This window comes from Lactuca virosa, chromosome 4 (assembly GCF_052849685.1).
Source record: "Lactuca virosa cultivar CGN04683 chromosome 4, Lactuca_virosa_CGN04683_v6, whole genome shotgun sequence".
NCBI lineage: Eukaryota > Viridiplantae > Streptophyta > Magnoliopsida > Asterales > Asteraceae > Lactuca > Lactuca virosa.
In genome coordinates, this window is record NC_136429.1 from 312,801,431 (window position 1) to 312,816,092 (window position 14,662).

Here is a 14,662-nt window from a genome sequence, read left to right on the forward strand (position 1 = left end):
ACCAAGTACTTATACATAGAAAAAGTAAAAGTTCAAGTAACCCGTGAAACACATATAACCAAAATTAAAGGACATGTACCATTCATACCACATGATATTTTTTTTGAATTTCTATAGTCTTTGGCATAGGTTGATCTTCCACTTCTTTGCCCACCAAAAAACCAACAAATAAATTTCAATCAATAATAAAAAATTGAGCAATTTTTTTTATGAAAATTAGTCATGAGTGTGCTAAGGGATACCAAAAACTCATAAGTGAATGATGATTTTGAGATTCAAAGCTATAAAATTCCCAATGACTACTTAAAAACTTAATATTTCTGAAGACCTGAGCAAAAAATTTAGAAACTTAATTAGCTAATGTGTTTTGTAAACAAAATATATAATATTTAATGAGACAAATTGACCGTCCCAGTTTCAAGAAAAGAAAAAAGAGAAACAAAGGTAATTCAATCCAAAAAACATCATCTAAGTTTCAAGAAAAGAAAAAAGAGAAACAAAGGTAGAAAAAATGTTATGAGATAGAAGGACCACATACTGATTTTTTGTACTACAGTAGTAGATATTAACGGATGTATTGCCAACAAACAGAATCTTAAAAGCACTAATCTAACCCTAATATGATAATGATAGTAAGTTGCTACTCCTTAATAAGAAATTATAATAAATGGTGAGTTTTATACTTGTCGGCTTTGGCTAGATTGTGCCTACCAGGCCCTCCACCTAGTTTTCTGACAGCTTATTACAAACAATGAAGAAAAAACGATTATATGATATATAAATTCAAACTTGGAAATTGTTATCAAGAAAAGATTTTATTCCATAAATAAACAAATGACACCTCCAGCGAATACATTTCTCTAGGAATGAATTCATCTAATAACACCTTTATTTTAGCATATCATATCAGTTAGTGTAATTATACAATATTAATTCGTGTTGTTATTAAGCTCTTGCATTTTGTTGATTTTTAAATTAGGTAATTGTATCTCGACTTAGTAATCAATAAAATTTAAAAAGTATGTTGTATTTTTTACATATACCGTGTCATTTTAAAGTATACAATGTCATCAATAGTAGGTTTGTAAAGATTGTCGTGTTTGGCAAAACTAGTTGGTAGCGGAAAGCTGTAGCTTTCATTTGTTATATGAATGTTTGGTAAAAGTAGCTCGAAACTTTTGAAATATGTAAAATTATATAAAGACAATTGTTTAAAAAAGATAAATATACAAATATATCTATAAGGTTATTTTGGAGATTGATTAGAAAAACCCAATAGATTTTTCTTAAATGCTATATGAAGTTGTTTTTAAATAAATTCCAATGGGATCAAGTATGGTTTTTAAGGGTGATTGGAATGTGGTTTTGGATCAGTTTAAAGAGAGGCTTTCTACTTGGAAAGTTAATCTTATTTCCATAGTGATCGTGTGACTGTTATCAAATCAGGTGTTAGGCAACCTTAATGTATTTTGTCTATTTTCGTGTCCTAGAAACAATTATTAAGACTTTGGAAAGATTAAGGGGAATTTTTCTTGGGGAGGTGATGAAGAGAAGAATAAAAATGACTTTGGATTAAATGGGATAGTTTTGGCATAGTGGAGAAAATGGGTTAGGTATAGGTAGCTTAAAAGCATTTAATCAAACTTTATTACAAAAATGGAGATGGAGATTTAAGAATAATGAAACTGCTCTTTGGGTTTAGGTGATAAAAGTAATTCGTGATGATGAAGTCGGTTTTGTGTACTTCGGGAAACCATGTAAGATATAAGGTGTGTGGTCACGTATTGTTGGCTCTATAAATAAGTTACATGATTCTAATATTATTTCTATTTCAACTATAAAATATAAAGTTGGAAATGGGTGATAAAGCACATTTTTGGATTGACACTTGGTTGGGAAATCAAACTCTCAGGTATCGTTGCATTTCAACTGTTTGTTTAGATTGGAAGCGAATGTGATATGCAAGGTTCGTGATCGATGGTAGCATGGTAGGTGGCATTGAGATTAGATTCAACTTTGGAGGTGGTTCGAAAAGAATAAAAAACTCTGAGACAACTTACACAACTTCATCGGATGCTCGTTTCGGGTTTGATTGGAACGAAGATAACGAGCTTGAACTCGAAGAGATTGTCCACCCGATAGGTAGACATAGTGCAAAAAAGAAAGTGTCTCAGTCTAGTACACCAGGGACCGAAAAAAGGTGATGATATACGCAAGATGACAAAGAGCTTCAAATTATATAATTTGACTTTCGGCTTGCGTTTGCAATTTGAGAAAGATAAATTTGCTAAGAAGAAAAAACATGAGAAGATAAGCAAAAAGCGCACTACGATAAGCAAAAAGTGTGCGAAGAAAAACAAAAAGTGTGCAATATAAAATTTCTATCATAAAGTATCGACCACCTTTCGGGATACGAATTCTTCATGGTTTTAAGGGCAAAAGAGGAAATTATGAAAAAAAAATACCACCTCTAGATTTCTTTGATATTGTTTTTTTATTTAATTGTCATTATGTAATGTTTTTATTATTGAATTAATGAAATATTCCTCTTTTATTATATTAAATATTTAAATAATTATTAAATTACAATTTTATATATTTAATTAAAAAAATAAAAGTTAGTGTGAGCTATAAGTGACCATTTTCTTTGAGTGAGAGGGTGAGAGGAAAGAGAAGAAAAATAACATGACAATAAAATGGCCGAAAAAAAGTGAAGGGAAATGATAACCTACATCATTGCCTAGCACAATCATGTCTCCTTTCTTCACCAAAACATACATCAAGCACAGGATGGACACAAGAATGTCTGGTAGTAGTTACCCCAAATTTATTTTTTCCGACCAAATATAATAGCATAGACCTAGAAAATGGGTCGTGTCGGGTCGGTCCGACACATTAAATGGGTTGAGAGTGATGGACTCGAACATGATACTTTAAATAAACGGGTTGAAATACATAACACGGTTAATCCCATGTCAACCGGGTACAACCCGTGAAACACATAAAACATGCCAAACTCATGAAACCCGTCAAACCAAGAAAAATTCAAACAAACAAAAAAAACTTTTACTAAAAAAATTAGTTTCACCAACATTAAGCAAACCCAAACATTAAACCAAATATTTTAGGTTTGATAAAGTTTGTAACTTAAATTTTGGCTTTGTGCATTGCTTAAGGTTTGGGCTATTATTTGTTAGATAAAAATTTGAGATATTTTTTTTAAAGATTTGTGTTATAACATAGATTAAAACTTACTTATTTCATTCTAGGTTTTGGAAAGAGCTTTCAAAATCGGATCGGAGGAAGCTCAAATGCTCAAAAACATGTTTGTTTGGCTGCTTGCAGCTTGGAAGAATTGAAAACCGGAGATATGAGTGTGAGACTTTTTTCCCTCTCCACAGATGAGACTACCAAAGACATGATTAAACGACCTTCTAAAACAAAAGCCACTGATTTGTAGGTTAAGTGTTATTTTCTTAAAAATGATAAAAATAAAACAAATGGGAAATTGAGTAATCTAACCACTTTTTGTTGTTTTTTTTAAATATAACATTTTTTTTGCAAAATAACCACGTATTCTGGAATGGGTCATTCCGGAACGAATTTCGGATTATTTTTCGGGTGGCCCGGCCCATTTCATTGGATCCATAATGCCTATTCTGGATCAGGATTTTGAATTTCAAAATCTGGAATATAATTTGAGGTGGCAGTTTCATTCCGAAAAGGCGCATTCCGATTTCGACGTTCCGACTCGATTCCAACAAGCAACTCCCATATCTGACATGCATCGACACCCATTTTTCGACATGGAAGAAGAGCACTACGACCCTGTTATTTTACGGGTATGTTCATCGTTATTTTACTGTTTCAGAATTCGTAGACCACATCCGGAATGAACTGAAAACGTTCTGAAGCTTAAATTAAAGATACCATTGTTGTAGGACCAACTGAAAAGTAGTTTAGATGTTTAGGTATTGTTGATTTACATCGAAAAATCGTGTTCCAAATCTTAAAATTTCATTTCGGAACGCGAAGAACTGTTCCGGAACACGATGAACCCGTCCGGAACATGAAGAACAGGTCTGGAACTGGTCCGGAATATTGGTCATTTCCATTTTAGAATGAAATGATAACACATTTTTTATTTGTGCAACATGACATGGTTTTTGATGCTTCAATTGCACTCTCGTGCAAACCCAAAATCGGTGGGGAAATTCTTACGACATTCATAAACAGACCCGAATGCAAGACTATGTTCCGAAATACATGTTTCGGGAGGTGGTTAGACATTCTTAATGTAGATGAGGATCCTTTGCTTCTACATTACGTCTTTTGCCACGAAGTTGTCATCGACCCCTGAAGCCATGTAGAGGAAATGGTTTTTGAGGTTGGGGGTTACTAGCTGTCTTTCGGGAAGAAAGAATTTTTTCTCATCATCAGCTTCCGATTTGGTGACTATTTTCCTGCTTCTACATCTAGCGCCGCCTTTCGTTTCCGTGCCTTTCCTATGGTACCGGCGAATGTCTCGGTCAAATTACACCAAGTTACAGATGTGTTTAAACAATCACTTAATGAGTTATCGGACGATGATGCGGTCCGTGTATGTCTTCTATACCTGTTAGAGAAGAGTTTCAATGGGTGGTTGGCTAAACAACTTGTTTCAGAAGTGTATTTTGCTTTGCTATCCAACCTCGATGAATTCTGTTGGAAGAGTGTCCAAGGTCATTAACTATTAGTAATATTTCTAATAATAACAGGGTCCTTTTAGGTTGCCCTCAATACCCAAATTGACTAGAATAAATAAATGAGAAATTGGTTTATTAACTATTATGGTTAATAACTAATTAGAAATATATTTTGGGAATTAATTAACAGTTTAATTAATCAAATGATGAATATTCAATTAATCAATAGTTGGTTGATCAGGAATATTCTAGAACCCTAAGAAGAAGGGTGGTGGACGAAAATTCCCTTAGGATAAAGGGAATTTCGTTATTAGGGTTATCCATCCCACATGGGCTTGAGGATAAAACCATGGAAGGTATCCAAGGCTATAAATGGGGCCTTATGGATTCATTCTTCCTTGCTCATTCTTGGCTTGAAGTTTCGCCTCTTCTTCTTCCTCCCAAAGGGACGATTTCTAACCCTCTTTGGGTTTGTGAAATTGACCCTTCTCCTAGTTATTTTTATTCCACTCTTTGGTGTTATTGGGTGTGATACCATTAGAAGGATTCTGGTTTGGGTCATCTCATCCAAGCAACTTAATGGAGGATCAAGATCTCAAGCTTAGAGATCAAGGGCTACATAAGAGGTATGTTTTTCTTCCTTATGTTTTATGTTTTCTAGGGTAGATATAATTAACATGAAACCATAGATCCATAGGTTGCATGTACACTTAGGTATATCGTTGTTTCGATTTTTCCACTACCTAGTTTAAAGTTTATTTGATGCGAAGAAAACCCAACAAATTCAACATGTATAATGTCGTATATTTTATAAATATTGATTATAATTACTTATCGTTACTAATATTTTTTAGAAATTCAATTGTTAACTAAATTTTTATGTGGCAGATATCCACGGGGGAGGATAATTTGGGATCAATTGTACACCACAACATTTTACTGTATTCAATAAGGTTGACAAGCTTATACATCTAGACGAACCGAAAGAGAACGAACCTCATAAATTGACCTACACCCTACAGGGTTTTCTATACACTTTTAAGGTAAGTATATGATGAAAAATTTATTTTTTGTTACTAACATTCTAACTATTTTTTATTTATTTTTTTGCTAACATTCATATATGGATTCTTGATACTTTTCTGGTGAGCAGTTTGTTTGGTACCTGACAACAACAGAATGTCATCCCTCAGGCTGTTGCATGGTCAACACTGAGACCGTTACAAAAGACTCACTGCAACCAGTTTTTACAAATCGACGTCGTATGGTTAATTTATTATTTAAATATTTATTTATTTTATAATTTATGTTTATTATAATTCTATAATTTTGTTATCAGCGTAATAGACTCGTACTAAAGTTGGAGCCGACGGAAGATGGGATGTGTGTTGAATGGTGGATTGTTAGCTTGGTGTGGATTGATCGCCCTGGTTTTCCGACACTTAAGTTCAGAGGGCACCTTCCCTAACATCATCACCCAAAAACTCCCCTACCCATGATCCTCGAGAAAAGAAGGCACAGATAGATGATCTAACTCACCCGCCACCACCACCACCGTCGGCTGCTGACTCATCAACTGACAAGGGCCGACTTATTAATGACTTGCAAAACGAGGTCGGTCAATTGAAAAATGAGGTACGTGAATGTCGTGTGCAGTTGCAGTCTTAGTATGAGCGCTTAAGGTCTCATGATGAGCGTTTAGCAGAACATGACGTTACCTTAGTCATGCTTCTAAAACTTATCAATGAGAAAATCGGAGACAATGTTGGTACGTTGAAAGGGGTGGAGACGGCTACTCGGGTGTAAAATAGATTTCGCGACTAGCCGTCTCCATGTATTCCATCGCCGGGTGTAAAATACATTTCACGGGATGAATACAAAACACCGTCACCAGTACCTCTTAGGCGTTCTAAGCGCCAAAAAAGTTATGTCCATATGGTATAAGTCGACACAGATACAAATGAAAAGGAAAGGTGTTATACAGCAACAACCAACACCGATGGACAATCTTGTAGACCCTACCATATACATTGTATATAAAGAACGAGATGGTTTGCTGTTGTTTGCTTACAATTATTTGACCGGTTTTGCTATGCTTGAGTTTTGGACACGGTTATATGCGGATAGTCATGGAGAATGGTTGTCATGTGATGTAAGTAATATAATTAATGTGATGTAAGTAATATAATTATTTGATCATTACATACTACACTTCTAAAAACAATACTTACTTTACTGCAAATAAATAAATAAATAAATAAATAAATAAATAATAAAAAAATAGCAGCACATCATGATGTGGATCTCATTGCTGCTAGAGCGTAGATCGGATGATGCTTGGTGGACGGTTGTGCCGTCAGCTTTCAACTCTAATACATTTGACTGGAGTGACATGACTGACAAATCCGTTTACCCAGCTTGGGCAAAGTGTGATACATTATAATTTTTTTTGGATTACATTACCTGTGTATTTAAATACTAATTAATTATTTCTAACTTTTTTGTAGCTTTACATCCCAATCAATATATCACAAGCTCATTGGTTTTTGGGTGCTTTGTACTTGAAGACATTCAAAATGACTATATACGATAGTCATTGGAAAGGTGGCTACTGTTCGGAAGAAGAGGATTGGTTTATAGGTATGAGAGTGTGAATACAAAAGATCTGATGCGCAGGGACAATGTTTGAAAATTCAAACCTTGAGTTAATGCTTAAGATCAATGTTTGCTAACTAAGGAATGTTCCAGTCAAGTCTGGCAAGACCAGTCAAGTCTGAGTTAATGCATTCAACAAAGTATTCAAGATATTATTGAAGAGTGAAGATAATGATCAAAGTAAAGATAATAAATGAGGAACAAGAAGAATGTTTGAGAGAATAACTTGAAAGGTGAAGTAAACTAGAATATTGATATATTTGTTTGAACAATCCGTCATTTGATTTAAGATAGAAAGCTCCTTTAAATAGGAGAACATATTACATCGTACTGACCAAATACAAACATAGGACCGGATAATAGAGTTGTTTCTGACACTCTAATTATCTAGGTTTGAAAAAAGAGACTAAGTCCTATGACATGTTAAATCAAGTTAAATGACAAATACAATTAATTCAGACCGACAAAAGTACATTCGGACAACACTAATTCAAAAACAACAACTCCGGAACATAGACTTTGTTCCGGACACCAATTTCACTCTGGAACACTGATTGACTCCGAAACCTCTTCTGACTTCAAAACTGGCTTACCACGGAACATACAAGGACAAAGATTGCTAGAGGTTCACTTTCAGGTTCCAACAGAGAGCCCGCATCCACAAACTGCTAGTGGGAGTCAACTACTGGGGTACCGACTAGCGGAATTTTTTTGGGGTACAAGGACAAAGTTAATTTAAACATCATATTTGTAATATTACCTACATACTTATTCTTTATTTAGTTTATGTATTTATTAGTTTTTTTGTTGATTTTAATTGCATTTTATATTTTATAAAACCAAAAGGTTTACATTTTATAAAAGCAAAATTTCTTACATTATATAAAACCAAAACTTACTCTAAAAGAAAAACCACATGTTACACACAAAAAATAAATAAATAAAAAATAAATAAATAAAAAATAAATAAAAGAAAAGAAAAAGAATAAAAGAAAAAAATAAACTAATAAACTGTATTCCAGAACTCTGCGGAACAATGTGTTCCGGAGAATGTGGTTACTTTTAATATTTTTTTTTGTTATTTATGTCAAAAATGTCATTTATAAGACCATCCACAACGGTCAGACCATCCACAGCGGTTTGGCAGATAGTATTGCAAATGAGTTTTCATTGCCACCTAGGATTTGATCTTGCAAGTTTAGAAAGGTTTGCAAATATAAGACTTATTCTTTTTTTATTATATATTCATATTATTTCTAATGTCTACACACAAATATATATTTTAAGATATATAAAACATTTTTTTAGTTTTTAATGAGACCATTTTAAAGAAAATGTTAATATTATAATAATTAAATTTATGTTTATTTATTATTGAATAAATGTTAATATATATATATATATATATATATATATATATATATATATATATATATATATATATATATATATATATATATAGAGAGAGAGAGAGAGAGAGTAAATTCCATTAATGGTCCCTATGGGGTAAATTGCGCGCTTGGTACCTAACTTATTTTTTTAAGTCGGGAGGTCTTTACTGTTTGTTTTTGTTACATGCTTGGTCTCTGTCTTACATAAAAAGACTATTATTTAAATAGGAAAAAAATGGTAGGGTATGTAATGTAAGATGAGGGGAGTGGGGTTAGGATGTGTTTATTTAAATAAATTAAAAACTCAAGAACAAAATAGTCTTTTTAGGTAAGACAATGATCAAGCGCGTTACAAAAACAAACAATAGGACCTTCGGAGTTAAAAAAATAAGTTAGAGACCAAACACGTAAATTACTCTAAACCATAGAGACCATTCGTGTAATTTACTCATATATATATATATATATATATATATATATATATATATATATATATATATATATAATTGTTGATGTGGTAGATACTTTTTTGAAAGATTAGTGTTATTCCATTAATGTGAATATTCATTGTAAAAGTTGATGTGAGTGGGATTGTATGATGTGATGGCCTAAGGGTTATATTGGGTTAGATTACTTATCTTCCCTAAAAAAAAAAAAAAATTTTACTCATTTGGGTTTAGGATTACTTGGGCTCCATTGGTCCATTGGCGGAAGCTTTTTCCTCCCGCGAATGGAATCATCTATTAGCTGCTCACTTTCATATTCAGATCGCTTCAACCTCCTGATTCTCCGGCCAATCATCGCCATCTCTTTTGTACTTTCGTTGCTTGTTTTCGGTTGGTTTTTGGCCTGGAAACTGCTACTGGTTCACGTCCTTTTGGTCCAGGAGATATTTGGTCTTAAGAATAAACCTTCGCTTCCCAAACCCTCAAATCGCCACTGATTCTCACGTTTCTACAATTCCATTACACTTAATCACAACGAAAGTTCCAACGTCTCAGGTAAATCATCTTTTCTTCACTATAATTAACCTAATTTATCAGTTTTCTACAGTCGTCCTGTAATCGCTATGATTATTTGTGCATATAATTTGGCATTGTCTATAAATTGTATGCTTGGTAGTAGTAGTTTTTAGGGAATCTTTGCTGATGGTCATGTTAGAGTTAAATACGTTTCATCTTTTCCCTGTTTATGCAAGAAAATATCCAGCGACAAATGAAGCCAAAAGATACAATATTCTACCGCCTACCTTGTTAACCATTTGACACATGGTTGCACAATTCATGTAAGTTGCATGAATTGGTTAAAAGAATGAAATCATATTGCATAAATTGGTAAAAAAAATGAAACATTGTTGCATGAATTGGTAAAAAAATGAAACGTTGTGGCATAAGTTGGAGAAAAAGTGATACATTGTTGCATAAATAAGCATCTAACCAAATATTATCGTGTTGCATATTTCGTCTAAAAGACTATTTTGTTGCATACAGTGGAAAAATAAGAGAAGCTGTTGAATAAATGTGCATTGAACACTATTTTTTTTACTGATATGTTTTGTACTTTTTTTTTAATTGGAAATCTCATTTCGAGCCTTGATAACCAAAAACTCTAATTTCTAAGAAACCTAGCGTTCAAAGCTCATTGAGTTTGCACAGGTTAACATATTTTTCTGCAGTATCACTGTTCATGTGGGATATCTTGCTTACGTGGCAGAAATATTTAAGTTTTTTATCCTTTGTAACTTTTTTATTTTATAAATTAGTTTTTTTGTCAAAGAGGTCAACAATGTATGACATAAAATTTACAGAAAGTAATGGTATGACATGGCAAAAAAAAGCCATTAAGCGAAGTAAAAAAAATGGGGCAACTATCCCTTTAACCGTTTACCTATTTCTATAAGTGGATAGATCTTTTGAAGTACAATCAACTATGTATTCATAAGAAAAAAATTGAAATAAAGTTTAAAGTATGTGTTCAACACAATTGTATTCTTGTTTAATTCAAGTTGATTGATTCGAGTTTAATTTGTGGAAGCTCGTGTTGAAGGACTTAATTTGTGTCTGGAACGTCTTTTGTAAAACAAAGCAATGGCATTAAGATGTTTTTTCGGTTTTTCTGATGGTGAACTAACGAGAGCTGATTCAAAACCTTGTTCAAGATTGATGAGGCATACTGCTGGCGTTTTTAGTGTTGGGGGAGCCTTAGGGTTTTGGATCCTTTGTCGTCTGCATTACGGTTTCTCCTAAATTCTTTTATTTTCTACTTTTTATTTATTGTTTGTTTATCTCTGTAAATTGTTGGTAAAATCTTTTCTAAATATATTAAGGACTGTTTAATAGTTGTCGATTGAGTCAGATCTGATTGAGTCATTGAGTGAGACCCAACCTCTTGTTAGACCAGTAAGAGGCATATCAGAGGCTATATGATTGAGTTTTGTATTAAATAGTCTGAATCTGACCGAGTTAGATCCAGCCTCTTACCAGACCTAGTAAGCTGAATAAATTCCATTTAAAAAAAATAAATAAAAAATAAAAAGTAGGTTGTGAATTGGTGTAGGTCCAAGAGCGAATGTACCTAGAAGTCTGAGGTGGGCAAGTACGGGAGCGGTTACAGTAAGTGCGGGGACCACTTTGCTGGTTTGTCTTTTTAGTCCGGAATGTGAACCCCAGAACATTGAGGCTTATGACAAGAAAAAATAATGACTTTTCCCATTAACTCATGTTTGTATATGTTTTTGACTTTTTTCGCAATATTTGGGATTGATTTTGTAAGAAATTTGAAGTTTGAATTTCTTTGCGATATTCACTTATTCTTAACCTTCCTTTTGTTTTTTTACCCATAATAGCAATGCATTTATTGTACTTTTTTTAGCCTATAATAGCAATGTATATTGCTATTATGGTTAAGTTATTGTAAGCATGTTGGTATTGTGTGTATGTAAAAGAAATGTAAGTATGTTAAGTACAAATGTGAAGAGTTATATACAACATTTGAACCCAAACTCAATAAAGTATGATATTTTCGTTTTGTAATTTGCATATGTGATATGTTTTCTTGTTTGTTTTTATTAAAATAATTCTTAGAGCAACTTGTGAAGTATTGTTGTTTGGGAACAATTATAGTTAACGGAAAAGGCAAGCACAAAGGTACTCATAGATTTTGTGAAAAGGTGCATTCTAATCACATATAGGTTCTTTCTTTAAAGTATTAATCTTTTGGGTCATTTAAAATTAATTCTTTTATTCTCTCAACATGACTTATTGCTCCAATTCAGTCAACATTTCAAAGAGATATCTTCTGACCAAAATAATATGACAAATTATTAAAATATTTGTATATATATAATCTTACAATTGAAGCCATAGCCTTCGGTTTAGATGATACACATTAAGTAGAAAAGTCTCATTATTTTGAGAAATTTTTTTATAAAGTTCTAAAAGTTTTTTTTTTAATAGAAAAGTCACGATTATTTAATATTTTGCCAAAATTAATGAAAAAATCTTTTTTTATATTTGAATAACAAATGACAGATTATGTGATTTTCTCATACTAATGTGACTTTTATGTTCAAAAAAAAATTAGAACTTTTTTGAAACTTTTTCCCAAAAATTTGGGACTTTTCTGTAGATTTCTCTATTTATTAACACTTAATATTCAAACATTTTTAATAGCTTAATATCCTTTTTATATTTATTTTTAATAAGAAAACAAAGATATATTACAAGTTTTAGAGAAAAAACCAGATTTTAATATATATATATATATATATATATATATATATATATATATATATATATATATATATATATATATATATATAGCCCCACCTAAGCTTATGTACTAAACCTATAAAATATGTTGTTTTAACTTTGTAAATATATACGATTTGGTTTTCATTTTGTAACTATATCATCCTCGATAACATTTCTTTCCTCCATCATCGTTTTACCATCCCTATTTTCTTTCCCCCATTATCGTTTAGGGTAAATTACACCATTCGTCCCTCATGCATGTGCCCAAAAGCACGTTTAGTCCCTATTTTTAAAAATTAACTCGGACCGTCCCTGGTTTTGTTTTTTCTTGCGCGCTTCGTCCTTATTGACATAAAATGACTATTTTGCCCTTAATATATTGTTTTTTAATTTATTTTAATTTATTTATCAGTTTAAATTAATACAAAAAATAAAAAATAAAAAAATATTTTGTCCAAACCCACCCACCCCTCCTTTCCCTTTCCCAGATTCTATCCTTCTCTCTCACCTATTCATCTTCCTTTCGAACTCATCTTCCTCTCTAATGATCGGCGCCCCTGAAATACTCCAACGAGATCATGAAACCATCCACCCTCAATGGATGATGTAGAACAAAAGCAACAGTAGAGAGAGAAAGAAGCTGGTGGCGGTTCAAATCTGTGTTTCAGATGGGAGTTTCATATCCAACAGAGATGGTGGTGTTTAGGGTGGTTTCCAGTAGAAAAATTCTCCTTCTTTCTCCTCTAAACCCACCGATCAGAGGGAGAAAGAAAGTGATGGAAACAAAATCGATGAGAGGAAGAAGAAGAGGAAGATGAGATCAAGGAGATCGGTTTTCCGGAACTGAAATAAAATCCTCCATGTGTTGCCTCCAATCCACCACCGTCTTCCCCCGCAAGCCACTGACGTTGTAATCCATGGATTTGCACTTCATGGATCTGCACTCCGCCGATATGAACGCTAGAGATCGTCTCTTCGAATTCTTCTAGGTGGTGGTGTAGGAGACGTCTGGTTTAGAGATGAAGAAAGAGACAGAGTGGTTTAGTGAAGTCTGGTCGGAGGTGGAGGGGACGACGACGTCTGGTTGGAGAAGAACGCTGTCTTCCCCATTTTGATTTTGCCATAATTATGGATTGTTTGCATAATAATTATTTTATTTTTTTATATTTTTTGGGTTTTCTGGTAGTGATGATTGAGAGGTGATAGGTGGTGTTCGAAGGGGGTGGGGTGAGCTGAGAGCAGATTTCTGGTGGTGGTTATCTATGTTTCTGATGGTGGTTGTGCAAGTTTTCGATGGTGCTGCAGATTTCCGATGAGGGTGGTGGTTTAGTGTTCTTCAAAAAAAGAGAAATAACATGTAAAAGTGTTAGGTGGACCCATAACTTTAATTTAAATATTTTTTAATAACTAAAAATAATCAAAACTATTAAAAATAAATGAAAAAGAAATTGCAAAGGGCATTTTGGTCATTTCAAGTCTCACAGGGGATGAAACATGCAAATTTAAACTAACGAGGGATGAAGCATGCACCTTTCTATGATATAAGGGATGGTCGAAGTTAATTTTTGAAAATAGGGACTAAACGTGCTTTTGGGTACATGTACGATGGACGAATGGTGTAATTTACTCTATCGTTTATTACTTCACCACAGTGAACATTATTTTTTCCTACTGTCAGGAAGATCTAAGATTATCAATATTTTTGCTTCCTTATCAAAACTATTGTGTCGATCCTAAATCTACATCTTCAATTGTTAATCGTGAATCCCTAACCGCAATCCTTATATAGTAAAACAACGTATTTTCATTAGGTTTAGTACCTAAGTTTAGGTGGGGCTGTAATGTATATTCACTTTTCCCATATATATATATATATATATATATATATATATATATATAACATTATCCTTTGTTATTTTAAAGGTTGAAAACTATTGTTTTTAAATAATTGACAAATGTTCAAACAAATACATATTAAATTAATTAAAAATAATAGTAAATATAAATGATATTAAATCAAAAGTTATATTAAAAAAAATACATAAAAAATTAAAAATTATATTATCTTGAAAACAATATATGATGCTTGAGAAAATGCATGTGAATATAGAAAATGACAAGTATTTAAATTAATTAATTACATAAATATTTAAAATAACATTTAGCGGGAAAACACATA

At 32.6% G+C, this 14,662-nt stretch overlaps 1 long non-coding RNA gene across 3 annotated transcripts; it reads left to right on the top strand.

Annotated features, from left to right (window-relative positions):
• The first annotated feature begins 9,396 nt into the window (after positions 1-9,396).
• On the top strand, positions 9,397-11,763 carry LOC145108484 (uncharacterized). 3 transcript variants are annotated; one of them, XR_013708298.1, is made up of 3 exons: positions 9,397-9,732; positions 9,930-10,966; positions 11,288-11,763. It is a non-coding gene; the product is annotated as an uncharacterized LOC145108484 (long non-coding RNA). The 3 variants fall into 3 exon arrangements; XR_013708299.1 differs by having other exon boundaries at positions 10,766-10,966; XR_013708297.1 differs by lacking the exon at positions 9,397-9,732 and having other exon boundaries at positions 9,741-10,966.
• The last annotated feature ends 2,899 nt before the right edge of the window (positions 11,764-14,662 follow it).